Source organism: Suricata suricatta, chromosome 8 (genome assembly GCF_006229205.1).
Source record: "Suricata suricatta isolate VVHF042 chromosome 8, meerkat_22Aug2017_6uvM2_HiC, whole genome shotgun sequence".
Classification (NCBI taxonomy): Eukaryota; Metazoa; Chordata; class Mammalia; order Carnivora; family Herpestidae; genus Suricata; species Suricata suricatta.
The window spans coordinates 68,560,821-68,570,072 of NC_043707.1; the positions used below are offsets into that span (position 1 = coordinate 68,560,821).

The following is a 9,252-nucleotide window of genomic DNA, read 5'->3' on the forward strand; positions in this document are numbered from 1 at the left end:
CAGAAAAAACATGCAGCCAAGAAGCCTTTATCCAGCAAGCCTGTCATTTAGAATAGAAGGAGAGATAAAGGTGTTCCCAAATAAACAAAAATTGAGAGAATTCATGACCACCAAACCAGCCCTACAAGAAATCCTAAGAGGGACTCTATGAGGGAAATGTTGCAAAGAATATTAGGTGCCAGAGGCACCACTATAAACATGAATTCTACAGAGAACACAATGACTCTAAACCCACACTTTTCAATAATAACACTGAATGTAAATGGACTGCATGCTCCAACCAAATGACACAGGGTAGCAGAATGGATAAAAAACAAAATCCATCTATTTGCTGTCTACAGACTCATTTTAGACTGAAGATACCTTCAGGTTGAAAGTAAAGGGATGGAGAAATATCTATCATGCGACTGGAAGCCAAAAGAAAGCTGGAGTAGCCATACTTATATTGGACAAGCTGGACTTTTAAGTAAAGGCAGTAACAAAAGATGAAGAAGGACATTATATAATAATTACAGGGTCTCTCCATCAGGAAGAGCTAACAATTATAAATATCTATGTGCCAAATTCAGGAGCGCCCAAATACATAAAACAATTAATCACAGACAGAAACAATCTTATTGATAAGAATGTGCTAATTGCAGGGGACTTTAAAAGTGAGGACATAGCTGTCTATTTTTAAAACCCTGTGTTCCTCTACCTTCCCCACTTCCACTAAACAAACGTCTTTGTTGGAGTACAAGATGTTGCGAGATGGTGGATGGCTATTTAAAAAAATTTTTTTCTAATTTCATTTATTTTTGAGAGAGAGAGAGAGACAGTGTGAGCAGGGGAGGGTCAGAGAAAGAGGAAGACACAGAATCCGAAGCAGGCTCCAGGCTCTGAGCTAGATCACGGCATGAGCCAAAGCCAGATGCTCAAAGGACTGAGCCACCCAGGTGCCCTGATGGATGACTATTTTAATACATTATGGAGGTTACACATTTTCTAACTCTTTTTCAGATTGTATTCTAAAAATAAATATATTTTACAACAGGCTTCATTCCATGTTTCCAGGCAAACACATCCAAATAAATTAATTAATATATCAGACTCTTAGACTGTTTTTCAATGCTATACACTGCTTATGATGTCACACAAATAATTTTGATTCAGTTTGAATATGTCAACAGGAAGAGGTCTGGCAGAAACATAAAAATTCTAAGCAAACTAATTCGGAGACTTGGGCAATTCCATTACCAGAAACGTTAGTTAAACCAAACAGTAGTGTGGCCAAAGAACATCAAGGAACACCACTGTTTTCAAGATCTGTGGTTTCCTCATATAAGGGATCTATTCTGCTTGTATTTGGATGTGGCACAAGGGGACTTCTGGAAAGCATAGCATATTTCAGTTAAATGACATCTCAGTGCAGCTGGGTAAACGTAAAGATGCCCTCAGTCATACACTTACATTCCTGAGATTCACTAGAAATATGTTTGAGCTTAACACTGATAACACGCCTTATTGCCTCACCTACAACATTTCTGGTTTTGTGTATAAAATATTCTAGGGGCGCCTGGGTGGCTAAGTTGGTTGATTGACTCTTGATTTCGGCTCAGGTCATGATCTCAGGGTAGTGTGATTAAGCCCTAAGTCAGGCTCCCTGATGAACATGGAACCTGCTTGAGATTTTCTCTCTCTCTCTCTCTCTGCCCCCACCTCCCACTTGTGCACATGCAATCTCTCCTCTCTCTCGCATTAAAAAAAAAAATTCTAATGTGATATGGTCCTTTGTGCATGGCTCTAGTTCGGGTGTCAAATTTTTTCCTCCTTTTTAGAATAATAGACCCCCTGAAAATTTCTGCAGAGGCATGCTGTCATATTAAGCATCTTCCTTTTATTATTTTTTTATTATAGTTTATTGTCAAGTTGGTTTCCATATAACACCCAGTGGTCATCCCAACAAGTGCCCTCCTCCATGCCCATCACCCATGTTCCCCATTTTCTTCCTTCTAAACCACAATGGCCACTGCTGACTGAACCCACTACCACACCTAGGTGGACCTAGGACACTGGCATGATTTTAATAGTATTTTGATATAAAATTTAAAAGGTAGTTTCTATAAATTTCCTTCTCTGTGAAGTGATTACAGCTGTTGTGCACATCTAGGGTGATATAAAGTCCTTAGTCCAAAACAGTATATACCCATAATAAAACTAATAAAAATATTCCTGTTATTACCTTGTATGTATATATTATGTCTTTGAACATCTACATTCCCGGAACTCTAAACTTAGTCATAAACAGCCATATTAATCTAAGAAATAAAAATAAAAGTCATCTCTACTTACCATTTTGTTCAATGCAATGTACTGGTTACAGTGCAGATTTTACAGCTAGAAACTTATAGTGGGTCTGAAATTTAGCTCTGTGCCAATCTCTTTAAATTATGCATACTTAGAAAAGTGCCTGGCAGTAAATATGACAATTATCAACCTCATTATTTAATTAAAATATTAGCTAGGCTTCTCTCTTGGGAACATTCTGGATCTTCAAAAACCCTATTTACTCTGTTTCTCTATATCTATTATTCATAGAACGTACCTAAAAAATACCCCCCAATTGTGGTGACTTCTTTAAAACATTTGCTAATTTTTCTCCTTGCCTCAAGATAGACCAGATTCTGGGGAGCCTGGGTGGCTCAGTTAGTTGGGTGTCCGACTTTGGCTTAGGTCATGATCTCATGGTTTGTGGGTTCAAGCCCTGAATCGAGCTCTATGCTAATGGCTCAGAGCCTGGAGCCTGCTTCAGATTCTGTGTCTCCCCCTCTCTGCCCCTCCCCGGCTCATGCTGTCTCTGTCTCTCAAAAATTAATAAATGTTAAAAAAATTAAAAAGAAAGACCAGTTTCTTCAAATCAACCATCTCTAATTCCATGTGTTATCTGTCCTTGTTGCATGGATATATTGAAACAAAACGCCATGAAAATGCCAACCTGCCCCAGTTCTTGAAGTAGACGTCTGCACATGCACAGGTCCCGGGTGTACAAGTCTGCTAGATTCTCCAGAGACTCTGTGGCTCCCGGAGCTGACGCAGCACCTAGCATCTCTACAGTAGGATGCAGTTTAAGGAAATCTTCATGATAATGGTAACGATAAGGTCAACTGAATAGCTGACCTTAAGAACAAAGGCCCATCCCAAATGCACACCTGCAGGTGGTTAGACCTGCTAGTGTGAGGAACACAGCACTTTGGGAAGGCGGTTCATCTGCTGGCTGCCAGCTGTGAACACAGCTGCCTTTCTGGGTCCACAGCACAGTCAGCTGCTGTGCTCCTATGCTCCTTGTGCCCCCAGCTAGCAGACGGCAGCACCATGGTGGGAGAGGTCCCTTACTCTCTTCCAATATCCAGTCTCTCCTTTTTACCTAGTAGAGGAGTACCTATTCCAGCCCCCTTGCAGGCAGAGGTGACCATGTGACTTCGTTCTGGCCAGTGAAATACAAAGAGGAAATATAGAGTCAATTCTGAGCTGTGTTCTTAAAAGCAAGGAGTTTACCCTCAACATACCGTCTTCCTCTCTTCTGAGCTGGGATGAAGGTTGAGTATTGAGGGTCTTCTATCAGACCGGTGAGGGATACGCGACAGCAACAGCGGAGCATCAAGACACATGGAGGATGAACTCTCGACATCACAGACCCACACGGCTACGTCCCTACTAGTATGAGAGAGAATGTCCTTCCTTGTTTAAGTCACTATTAGGGATGGAGAAGGCAGAGGCTCTGACAGTACTTGCATGCATATCTTCACTCTTTGGTCGCATGTGGCACTGCTCACACTGGAAAAGGTGAACGCATGCCAACTGGGGAGGAGGAGGAGCCATAGGACACACAGGACATATTTTCCAGGCACAGACTTTACTCAACGATTTTGGATGAAAAAAAAGTGTTATGTTAAAACCAACAAGAATGTGGTTTAATGTGCGTTTTAGCGTTAAAATACAACATACTAAGTGAAATCTGGTGCTTCAAACCAAATGCTTTGGCTCTATTCCAGATTTCTGAAATAAGCTGAAATTCTGAAAGTCTGATTTCTGAAAAATCTCTTCGAGCTGAAGGGAGTCTCTGATGGAAAGTATGAAGAGCATTAGTTGTAGAAAGAACATTAGACGGCAAGTTCAAGGTTCTAGACTAATTCTACTTCTGATTATAGTATTAGACTAGTCTTACTGCCCTGGTGCTTGTTACAATAATAAAACTGAGCCACACACCTATGTGTTCAGCCAATACACACTATTATACACACACACACACACACACACACACACACACACACACATGCACGCACACACTACTGGGTTGCATGGGCAATAAAAATGATGTAGACATGATCCTGAAAGGCAGTGAGATGTGATATATTGTAATCCTGACTCAATGTCATCTAAGTGGAAGCCTTCCAAAACAAGGCTGCTTAGCATCTTAACACCTATTGTGAAGCTCTTTGGTGGAAAAACTATACAATTCACACAATGCTCCTAAACAGCTCTCTATGCTTCATTATTATTTACAATTTTTTAAATGTTTCATTAATTTTTGAGAGAGAGACAGAGAGAGAGACAGCGTGAGTAGGGAAGGGTCAGAGAGAGGGGAACATATAGAATCCAAAGATAGGCTCCAGGCTCTAGGCTCTGAGCTAGCTGTCAGCACAGAGCCTGACGCAGGGCTCGAACCTACAAACCGTGAGATCATGACCTGAGCCAAAGCTGGAGGCTTAACTGACTGAGCCACCCAGGCATCCTGCTATGCTTCATTACTATTTTAAATATGAGCACAATATTTTAGATGACTGGCCATCTGGGGAATGCCTCCGACCCTGATGACAGACCTAAACAAACCCATAATTAAGAGTGAATGAACGCATAGAAAAACCAAAAGCAAGAGAAGTATACAAAGCAGATAGTAACAGATCACATTTAAAAGACTCCAACCTATATTTAATATTTTCATAGCGCTAGCAGAAGATACTGTGTCCATAAGATAAACACATTAGAAGAAACTTGGAAATTAAAAGCAAGATAATAAAAATGTCCATCTAAGGGTTAGATTATAACACTGAAGAAATTCACTGTGAAGTCAAAAAGGCAAAAAAAAAAAAAAAGAAATATAGATTCCAGGTCTCATAGCTGAAAACAGAAATCTTATTTGTGAGGAGTAAAAAGATAAAATGAGCAGGGAATTATCACAAGAAAATTTTCCCAAATTACAGGATATGAGACTCAATATTAAAAAAGACTAACTAAAGTGTCCAGCACAATGAATGCATATAAATACCTAGGTATAAAGAGAAGATCCTAAAAGCTTCCGTGGGAGAGGAGGTTAGAGGATTACGTAGAAAGATACAAAACTCAGGCCAATATTAGACTTTTCAGTAACAACACTGAATACCAGAAGATAATGGTTAAAAAAAAAACAAAACAACCTTTAGAATTCTTAGTGAAACTGATTTTGTTGTTGTTTTGAATGCAGGGCTTGAATTCATGATCCTGAGATCAGGACCTGAGCTGACATCAAGAGTCCAATGCTTAACTGACTGAGCCACCTGGTGCCTCCAAAAGTAATTGTTCATTTAGAGTTCAATATCCAGCCAAAATAACTTTCAATTCTGAGAGCAGAATAAATAGATTTTAGACACTGAAACATTCAGAAACCTTAGGCTCACATGTGAAATTTAAGAAACAAAACAGATGAACATAGGGGAAGGGGTTAAAAAAAGAGAGAGAAGCAAACCATAAGAGACTTTTCATTTATAAAGAACAAGTGGAGGGTTGATGGAGGGAGATGGGTGGGGGATGGGCTAGATGGGTGATGGGTATAAAGGAGGCACTTGTGATGAGCCCTGGGCGTTGTATGTAAGTCACTAAATTCTACTCCTGAAACCAATACTACCCTATATGTTAACTAGAATTTAAATAATAACTTGAAACAAATAAGCAAAGTACTGAGGGATGTAAAGGTAATTTAAAAATCCCTCCCTTAAATCCCAGACTTAAATATCCAGCTATAGACTTGACATTTACAGTTGGATGTTTCATAGGCATTTCAAAATCCATAAGTCCAAAGAAGAATCCTTCATTTCAACCCTAATCTGCTCTTCCCACAGTCGTCTACATTTCAGGTCCTTTCCTCCAAACCCTTGAATTCTGACTTTATTCCCTCAAATCCAGGTCTACTGTGTCTGCAAACCCCTTGGGTCCACCTTTATTTTCAGTATCTCCAGAAGAGGATCATTTCTTGACCTGGGCCACCCACATATATCATGGGGTTTACTGCACTGCTTCCTAAGAGCCTCCATGCCTGCCTGCTTGCCCACTGTAATCTAGTCTCTTCCTGTGTCTGTTTCTCAAAGTGTGCCTTTTCAGGAAATCAGTGAGTTCAAAGAATACTACACATTACCTGCCTTTTTAATTCTCATTCTCATTTTCTCATGAGTACACAGGGAAGTTTTTTAGAAGCTGCATGACAGTGATAGTGAACAGACTGAATGCCAGACACTGAGGAAATTGTAAAAATATAAACACTGTCATTTTCTCTTTCTTGGGTGAAAACATAGTTATTTTCATTAAAAAATGTTCTCTGTGTTAACATGTAGTGGCTTTATTAATGTTGTTTTAAAATAAAAACTTAGTTTTAAATTCCTAATATGGTAAATGTCTACAGATATAAGCCACACAAAGCTCTCTGGGGGTCTTCAGTAATTTCTTAAGAGTGAAGGGCCCTGGGGCCAAAAAATTGGCTAAAGCCTTCTCTGCACTGCTGCCAGAGTGATACTTTTAAAAGTCAAGTCAGATTTTGACCCTCATTTCCTCACAATCCTCTAAAGGCTCCTCATCTCACTCAAAGTAGGAGTGGACAAAAGTAAAATCTTAAAAAAAAAAAAAAAAGGGGAGGTGCTGGAGCACCTGGGTGACTAAGTTGGTTGAATGTCAATGATGTCAGCTCAGGTCAGGATCTCACAGTTCCTGAATTTGAGCCCCGTATCTGGCTGGCCGCTGTCACTGCTTCCGTCTGTGCAAAGCCCACTTCAGATCTTCTGTCGCCCTCACTCTACCCCTCCCCCTTTTGCACTCTCCCCAAAACAAATAAATATTTAAAAAAGGGAGGGTGCTTGGCTGGCTCAGTCAGAGCACGTGACTCTTGATCCCTGGATTGTGACTTTGACCCCCACACTGGGTGTAGAGATTACTTAAAAACAACAACAACAGAAATCCTTTATAAGGAAATGGAAAAGACCCTCCACGAGCTTACATCATCGCTTAATAACTGCTACTGTCCCCCTTGCTCGGTGCCCTCCTCCCGCTCTAGCCTTCTTGCGTTCCTCCATCAAGCCGAGGATACACCTTTATGTCTGCTGTTCCCTCTGCCTGGACTGCACTTTCCTCAGATAGGGATGGCTCCCTCCCCCAGTCCAGGTCTTTGCCTTCTGAAGTATATTTTTAATTGTTTCCTTTTCCAGATAATTCAATACATGCAAAGACTTCCTTGTCCCCGTGTGGTAGTACTACCCCTTACCTTTGTTTGCCATGCATATATTTGTTTACCTTACCCCCTCTACCACAGAGTAAGTCTTCAGGGGTAGTAGCTGGTTTTTAATCTCCTCAAAGGATAGCAGATCTGGTGGTCTGCATCTTAAATGAAAAATACATGATCTCAAGGGATTATTTCAGGCAAGACCATATTCAACCCATGGCAGACAGCCCCAACGATACTCTATTTTTAAAGTATCTTAAAGACCCGACCTCTATGAAAATTCGTGTAAAGGCTGATGGCTTGATGTCATCCTCATGCCACAGATTAAATTTTTACCTGTTTTGAGAAGAGTGTACAATCACCCTTCACACTCAGTTGAAGACCCCTTTATACCCTTGGCAGTAATTGTTACGTTTCTCCTTGTCCTCTTCATCTTAGTTGAAACATCCCAATTCTTTTCATTTTTTTCACATAGATTCAGTTTTTCAATGCTTTAATTTAATCCTCTTTGTGATGGTCTTCTGACTTCCTTCCAAATTCTTCGTCTTCCTATTTATTTGTGTGCCCTAACTTAAACTGTAAGAGCTAGTGTGGTGTCAGAGGTTCCCAGAGGCTACTTTTCTTTTACTGCATCCCTGGGTATGTTTTTAAAACATACAATACATTGCCTTGTAAAAGAAAAATTGTTCCTAACCCGTTTGTCTGATATAATTTGCAACCTCCTCCCAGAAAGAAATGTGCTTTTGATACAATGCTTAAGTAGTTGAGTTGCATGAACTTTAATGACATTAAGACTTGTTCTGGGAAATTAGTTACCACCCCCACACAGTTGACTGGCTGTCAACCAAGTTTAGTGGCCTTTAACACATATTATTTTCTTTTGATGTTGAATCGAATGCTTTTTTATTTTTTTATGTTTATTTATTATGGAGACAGAGAGAAACAGAGCATGAGTGGGGGAAGGGCAGAGAGAGAAGGAGACACAGAATCCAAAGCAGGCTCCAGGCTCTGAGCTGGCTGTCAGCACAGAGCCCGACGCGGGGCTCAAACTCACCATCCACAAGATCATAACCTGAGCCGAAGTCTGACGCTTAACCGACTGAACCACCCACGTGCCTTGAATCGAATGCTTTTCTAACCATTCTCTTCTCCCATAAAATGTCCCTACCAAGAGCAAATCTTTAGCCTACGCATGAGCCTTTCCCTTGCAAGAAGTTTGTTACACACTAACAATGAAGTTGTCATTTTTTTTTGTAAATGTAGAGGTAAGTAATCTTGTTCTATAAAGAGAGAGAGAGTAAATATTTACGCTTTCCAGATCACATATAGTCTGTGTTGTATATTATTTTTAAACAACCCTTCCAAAAGGTAAAATCTCATTTCAGCAATCTCATTTTCAGATTAAAAAAACAAGTTGCAGACCCAAACTACATGGGTCACAGTTTGCCAACTCCTAGTATAGCGGTTCTTGAAGTTTCAATGGAGACTGACTTATCTCAAAAGAAGCAGAGCTGTGGGTAGCCTTTGGATCAAGGACCTTCGAGGCAAGTATGCCGTTGAGATCCTGTATGTTTTTCTCTTCCTGAGCCTTGGAGTTTTTGCTGCAATATGGCAATTTGAGCACTTCATTGTCAAAGTCTAATGGCTATCTGAAAGGATTCTCCTCCTACTAGGCTTAGATGACCTGCTATCCAAGTTGAGAGCCTGGAAAGCAGCTTGGGCCCTAAGAATTGGCTGCAGTTGAAGTTAAA

At 40.3% G+C, this 9,252-nt stretch overlaps 1 long non-coding RNA gene across 1 annotated transcript in view; it reads left to right on the forward strand.

Annotated features, from left to right (window-relative positions):
- The window catches only part of LOC115298858, a 36,430-nt gene extending 27,391 nt beyond the window's left edge, over nt 1-9,039 (forward strand). The window contains exon 3 of the long non-coding RNA XR_003911872.1: nt 8,902-9,039. This is a non-coding gene — a long non-coding RNA (uncharacterized LOC115298858). The remainder of the gene's footprint in view (nt 1-8,901) is intronic.
- Nucleotides 9,040-9,252: the final 213 nt, after the last annotated feature.